This window comes from Bos taurus, chromosome 15, assembly GCF_002263795.3.
Source record: "Bos taurus isolate L1 Dominette 01449 registration number 42190680 breed Hereford chromosome 15, ARS-UCD2.0, whole genome shotgun sequence".
Classification (NCBI taxonomy): Eukaryota; Metazoa; Chordata; class Mammalia; order Artiodactyla; family Bovidae; genus Bos; species Bos taurus.
The window spans coordinates 35240108-35247634 of NC_037342.1; positions in this window are offsets into that span (position 1 = coordinate 35240108).

The window sequence follows — 7527 nt, forward strand, 5'->3', positions numbered from 1 at the left end:
TATTTCAAATCCTGAAAGATGATGCTGTGAAAGTGCTGCACTCAACATGCCAGCAAATTTGGAAAACTCAGCAGTGGCCACAGGACTGGAAAAGGTCAGTTTTCATTCCAATCCCCAAGAAAGGCAATGCCAAAGAATGCTCAAACTACCACACAATTGCACTTATCTCACACTCTAGTAAAGTAATGCTCAAAATTCTCCAAGCCAGGCTTCAGCAAGCCATGGTTCAGTGAACCATGAACTTCCAGATGTTCAAGGTGGTTTTAGAAAAAGCAGAGGAACCAGAGATCAAATTGCCAACATCTGCTGGATCATGGAAAAAGCAAGAGAGTTCCAGAAAAACATCTACTTCTGCTTTATTGACTATGCCAAAGCCTTTGACTGTGTGGATCACAATAAACTGTGGAAAATTCTGAAAGAGATGGGAATACCAGACCACCTGATCTGCCTCTTGAGAAACCTGTATGCAGGTCAGGAAGCAACAGTTAGAACTGGACATGGAACAACAGACTGGTTCCAAATAGGAAAAGGAGTATGTCAAGGCTGTATATTGTCACCCTGCTTATTTAACTTACATGCAGAGTACATCATGAGAAACATTGGGCTGGAGGAAGCACAAGCTGGAATCAAGATTGCCAGGAGAAATATCATTAACCTCAGATATGCAGATGACACCACCATTATGGCAGAAAGTGAAGAACTAAAGAGCCTCTTGAAAGTGAAAGAGGAGAGTGAGAATGTTGGCTTAAAGCTCAACATTCAGAAAACTAAGATCATGGCATCCAGTCCCATAACTTCATGGCAAATAGATGGGGAAACAGTGGAAACAGTGTCAGACTTTATTCTCAGGGCCTCCAAAATCACTGCATATGGTAACTGCAGCCATGAAATTAAAAGATGCTTACTCCTTGGAAGAAAAGTTATTACCAACCTAGACAACATATTAAAAAGCAGAGACATTACTTTGCCAACAGAGGTCCATCACATGAAGGCCATGGCTTTTCCAGTAGTCATGTATGGATGTGAGAGTTGGACTATAAAGAAAGCTGAGTGCTGGAGAATTGATGCTTTTGAAGTGTGGTGTTGGAGAAGACTCTTGAGAGTCCCTTGGACTGCAAGGAGATCCAACTGGTCCGTCCTAAAGGAGATCAGTCCTGAGTGTTCATTGGAAGGACTGATGTTGAAGCTGAAGCTCCAGTACTTTGGCCACCTGATGCAAAGAGCTGACTCATTTGAAAAGACCCAGATGCTGGGAAAGATTGAGGGCAGGAGGAGAAGGGAACGACAGAAGATGAGATGGTTGGGTGGCATCACTGACTCAATGGATGTAAGTTTGGGTAAACTCCGGGAGTTGGTGATGGACAGGGAGGCCTGGCATGCTGCAGTCCATGGGGTTGCAAAGAGTCAGACATGACTGAGCAACTGAACTGAACTAAACTCCTGCATTGGCAGGCAGATTCTCTACCATGGAGCCACCAGGGAAGCTCACTCTCATAGAATTTTAAAGATATCTTTATTAAAGAACTTATACACTTATTTTAGAATTTCAGTAGTTTTTTTTTAATGTATTAATCTTTGGGGGTAGAATTAAAGACTGAGTTACTTAAAAGCAGTATTTTAGTGTCTCCAGAACCTAGCAATCTAAAGACATTTAATAAATATGTGTTGAATGAATGGTCATAAGCAGGTATAGAAATCTACTAGGTCAAGTGTTATGGGATGAGGCCATAATGTGACATGCTATTATGTAACAAAAATTTGCCATAAGGGAATGAAGCAGAATATGACATCATGAGAAAAAATCTGTGAGAATTTATCTGTTGACAATAGTCTGGAAACGTTGACTACAACAGGAAGAGGAGCTGGACCATGCATTTAGCTCACTAGGGCGATGCAAGCCTCTCTGGAATCCTGCCATGCCCAGATAAGCATTAACACTTACATAGTGCCTGGAGCCTAGTAAGCCTGCAATAAATACTTGTTGAATAAATTATGTGTGAATGATCTGGGAATGATCTAGCATATTCTGGACTCTGGGTCATCATAAATCAGACTTTTGTTCTATTAATAATCTGGGTTAGTCAAGGGTGGTTTGGTTTCTGTGTCAAGCTGGACTGGCATATAACTGTGTTTTGAGTTGGGCTGATCTCTTTGCTGAGGACATGGTGGTCTATCTATGTCAACACAACTCTGAGTACTACTTTGTATTAAGACAGTACCAGCTGTGATTCTGAGTGGATTATAAACTAGTTTCTGAACTGATATGCTAGGATTGGTCAGCAGGTCTAATCCTGGATGTAAGGAGGAGGGGAGGAAGGAGGAGGGAAGAAGAGGACAGAAGAAAGGAAGGAAGGCAGAGTGGAGTGCATAAACAAACTAGCAACTGTAAGAAAAGTTTGTCAGATGTACACACTGCTCTATTTAAAATGGATAACCAATAAGGACCTGCGGTACAGCACATAGAACTCTGTTCAATGTTTTGTGGCAGCCTGGAAGGGAGGGGAGTTTGGGGGAGAATGGATACATGCATATGTATGGCTGAGTCCCTTTGCTGTTCACTGAGACTATGACAACATTGTTTTTGTCAATCAGCTATGTGCTGTGCTGTGCTTAGTCACTCAGTCACGTCTGACTGGGACCCATGGACTGTAGTTCTCCAGGCTCCTTTGTCCATGGGGATTCTCCAGGCAAGAATACTGGAGTGGGTAGCCTTTCCCTTATCCAGGGGATCTTCCTGACCCAGGGATGGAACCCAGGTCTCCTGCATTGCAAGTGGATACTTTACCATTTGAGCCACCAGGGAAGCCCAAGAATACTAGAGTAGGTAGCCTATCCCTTCTCCAGGGGATCTTCCCAAGCCAGGAATCAAATTGGGGTCTCTTGCATTGCAGGTGGATTCTTTACCAGCTGAGCTAGAGAATAGCCCATTAATCAGCTATGAAGGTGAAAGTGAAAGTCGCTCAGTCCTGTCTGACTCTTTGCAACCCCACCAACTATAGAGTCCATGGAATTCTCCAGGCCAGAATACTGTAGTGAGTAGCCTTTCCCTTCTCCAGGGGATCCTCTCAACCCAGGGATCAAACCCAGGTCTCCCACATTGCAGGAGGTTTCTTTACCAGCTGAGCCACAAAGGAAGCCCATTAATCAGCTATACCCCAATATGAAATAAAAAGTTAAAAAAAAAAAAAACAAAGAAAAACTTGTCATGCCATCAAGTAGTCTTCCAGCTGAAATCTCTGTAAGAAAAGAAACAAGTAAAATGAATAAATTAATTAAAATTTTAAAAAGAAAAGAAAAAAGAAAAGCAACAAGTCTCTCACGAAAGGGCCTACCTTATTGTCCTCGCTGTGCTCAGTCACCAGCTAGGGAATCATGGACGTGTGAGTTACCAAGCACAGCAGCGGAGGCCTACAGTCAGTCATGCTCCCTGTAGTGAGAGACCCAAGAGGCACTTTCTCATCGCTGCCATAGTGCACCCATTGTACCACGAAGACCCATTTGTCTATTCAGGTTCAGGGGCACCTCCTCTATGCTGCCATGGGTCTCTCTTCTTCAGGGAAACTTCCTTCCTGTGGGAAGTGTGTTGGAAGAACTAAGCATCTACTCCTGCATTTGATCTCAAGGTCTCAACTAGTACTCATCCTCTCCTCCCTCCATTATGGGTTCTAAATTCCCCTCACCCTCAGCTACCACCTCAGCAGGTCTGCATGGCCTTCCTGATCCTGCAACTCAAACTTCTATGTCTGAGGGTCCTGAACCCATTGGTAATCATACCCCTCTCACTCCAGGTTTGCTACATGTAACCGTTCGTAGTTATAATGGAGCAAAAGGATTCCAGGAGGTGCTCAAGCTGATAGAAGAGGCCTGATACACTCAACCTGCCCCAAAATGGCTGACTGGTCTCTTGGAGGAATAATGTCATAAAAGCAAGCAGTTCAAGACAGGGTGAACGTCACTAAAGCCCTCGTCCATTTCACAGCTTCCTTTCAAACTCAGGTAGCATAAATCAAAGTGCTGTGGTCTGAATGATATATCGTGTCCTCCCCCCACCCCTGGAATTTATATGTTAAAAACCTAACACCCAAAGATGATAATATTTTCAGAGCTGGAAACGTTGAGAAGTGCTTAGGGTGGAATGAGTGCCTTATGAAAGGGACTCCACAGGGATCCCTGGCCCCTTCCACCACGTGAGGACACAGGGAGAAGGTGCCTGCTAATGTTGTGATAGTTTCAGTGAAGATCCCTTTTCAGCTTCTTAAAGTGGCAAAGTGAACATGTTTATTATCATGACCCAAGTTACAACCTCTCTACAGCACATGAGGTCTGGTGAGGTCACCCTCACCAGAAAGTGACCTTTCTGGTCACTCCAAGGTCAAAGTGACCTTTGGCACTTGATCTTGGACTTTCCAGCCTCTAGAACTGTGAGCAATAAATTTCTGTTGTTTGTAAGCTGTCTAGTCTGTGGTATTTTGTTAAAACAGCCTGGGTGCACAGGCAAATAAAATTAATTTTTAAGTTTTGTCCTGAATTATGCCCTTTAATATTCTGGAACTAACTGACACTCTAATAATGTTTAGTATAGTTGTTCTCTCTTGAATCCATGAGATCAAAGCTATTTTATGGTAATACTGTGATGTTATTTACATTATCATCCATGGAGTCATCATTGCTAAATCAATCAATCAATGAAAAGGTCTTTAAACTTCCTTTGGTTCCATTTCCAACGTGCTAAGTGTTCAGAAACCTAGAGACGAAAAAACCAGAGGACTTCTGCTTTAGGACAAAAGCTTTTTCTTTTTCCCTCTTGCAAAACAAAAAGACATTCACAGTTTTATTTCTCTGTTACTATTGCTTATAGAATGCTGCTGCTGCTAAGTCGCTTCAGTCGTGTCCGACTCTGTGCGACCCCCTAGATGGCAGCCCACCAGGCTCCCCTGTCCCTGGGATTCTCCAGGCAAGAACACTGCAGTGGGTTGCCATTTTAGTCCCAACTATTTATGTTGACTACCTTTAACCACAGCAACTAATTTCTGTTGTATGGACAAAACCAGGGGATGGGTAAATAAGAACTGCTTCTTGTACAGGAGCATTTTAGCAGATGAGCAAAGCTCATGAGCACATATAATACAACTTTCTACAACCACATACATCCCTTTTCAGCTTCTTAAAGTGGCAAAGTGAACATGTTTATTATCATGACCCTCTACAGCACATAAAAATAAGCAAAACTATGTATACTTAAAACTATGCCTAGTAATAATCAACAATCCAGTATTCTACATCACTGAGGAGTTGTCTAGGTATTCAGTGACTATCTATTAATTTATCTAATACCAGTCCAGTGTTTTTGTTTGTTTGCTTTGTGTGTGTGTTTTGTTTAGGGCTGCATCTCACGGCTTTTGGGGTCTTAGTTTCCTGACCAGGGAACTAACCTGTGCTCTCTGCAGAGGAAGCACTCTGGAGTCCTGACCACTAGAATTCCCAGTCCAATGTTTTAAGCTAAAAAGAACTTAAACATTAACTTCAGGTTACTACAAACATACATACTACAAAATGTAATTACTATTGAAATAAAAATGTTGTCAGTGTGATGATTCAATGTATTTGATTACAAATTCACATTTCACAGTCTTAAATATTGTTTATGCCCTTCAGGCAAAGACCATCAGGAACACTACTGTAGTTGAGCAAGTCTGGTTTGTAACTCACTGAAGCAGAAGAGAATATATATCATAGGGAACTGTGGGGCAACTCAGTACAAGAGTGTAAGAAAGGACTTACAGTACTAGAGATTTGGTTGGGTGATTTTGGAGAAGGTACAGGAAGAGAGGGTTTACTCTCGGTGAAAGAGGGGACAAACTAGAATTATCTCAATACCTCTTATTCCTAGGGAGGGCGCACTAAGCCTAGAGCTATCATTGGTGAAGCAGCATCAGTTACTCACACTAGCTGGTACAGGCAGATATTTGGTATTTTACAGCTTGGACAATATTCTTGTTTTGTCTGTGTTCAGACATTATTGGAATGGGCTTGTTATTGTCCTAATCCATCCTGGTCACAGGGTGGTCTTGTCTGTTGTTGATTGTTCGTGTCCACCAGGAGCACATTAAGATCTAGCTGTGAGTGCCAAGCCAGTCTGCATTGGCAGGCGATTCTTAACCGATAGATTTAAATCTACAATTTCAGCTGTAAGTCAAGAGTAAAAACAGAAACCAAAAAACTTACTAGTTTGGATGTCAAAAAGCTGTTTCCCCTCCTGGTCAAAGGTTGTTCTCCTTCCTAGTTTGCATGGTCTTAAGATGGACAAATAGATAAACAAATATGACTAACAAAATTTGGGGAATAACTTAGCCGTAAGCAATCCAGAAACAAAAATAAATCACAGAACTAATAGTGGCTACAAGATACCAGAGAAACATGTGTTACCTAACTCGAGTTTGGCTGCTTGCCACTCAAAAGCCAATTCTGAAGAGACAAATGTTGGTTGGAAAAGAAAGATTGCTTTATTCAGGAGGCCAGCAACCTGGGAAGAAGGCGGACTCATATCCAAGAACCAACTCTCAAGATTCTGCTTGACCATGAACATTTTTAAAGAGAGAAAGGGGGATTTAATCACAGTTAATCATTTAGGGAGGCCATCAGAGTCTTTTATCATCCACGGTGTGCAGATTTTTTCTGGCTGGTTAGTGGTGAGGTAACAGGACGGGGCCTAGGAATCTTGTACTCAGATGAGTGTACTCACCAGGTGGGAGCCTTAGCTCCTGCTGAGGAAGCCGAATATATTGTCAAATATATTCCTTGAGGAAGAACCAGGATGATGCTTTTTATTACACTATTGTTTCTTGACTGCTCCTCGTTTGTTTCTTCACTCCCTCCCTTCCCTGATAAGCAACTCTTTGAATCTGCCCTTTGGTACTCAGGGAAGGTCTAAGAGGCTGAAGCCTCTTAAAAACAAGAAATGGGGACACAGAAAGGATGTGTACCTGGGAGAGCTCCATAGTGTCCATATCAGTTCCGCATAGTGGCAGCAAAGTTCATGTTCTTTTGCCACTTGGCATTCATCTCTAGAAGCCAAAAAATAAGTGTCTGAGTTTAAGACACCCATGAGGTTCCTTCTCCAGCAATATAATACACCTGGCCCTTTGATGTTAATGCACTGGACATCATGGTGGATAACCTCCATAGCCTGTGGCACAGGTTCAAATTCCTGGTTGAGGAAGTAAGATCTTGCAGGCCAAGTAGCATGCCAGTTCAGTTCAGTTCAGTTGCTCAATTGTGTCCAACTCTGCGACTGCATGGACTGCAGCACACCAGGCTTCCCTGTCCATCACCAACTCCTGGAGCTTGCTCAAACTCATATCCATTGAGTCGGTGATGCCATCCAACGATCTCATTCTCTGTCATTCCCTTCTCCTCCTGCCTTTAATCTTTCCCAGCATCAGGGTCTTTTCCAATGAGTCAGTTCTTCACATCAGGTGAACAAAGTATTGGAGTTTCAGCTTCAGCATCAGTCCTTTCAATGAATAT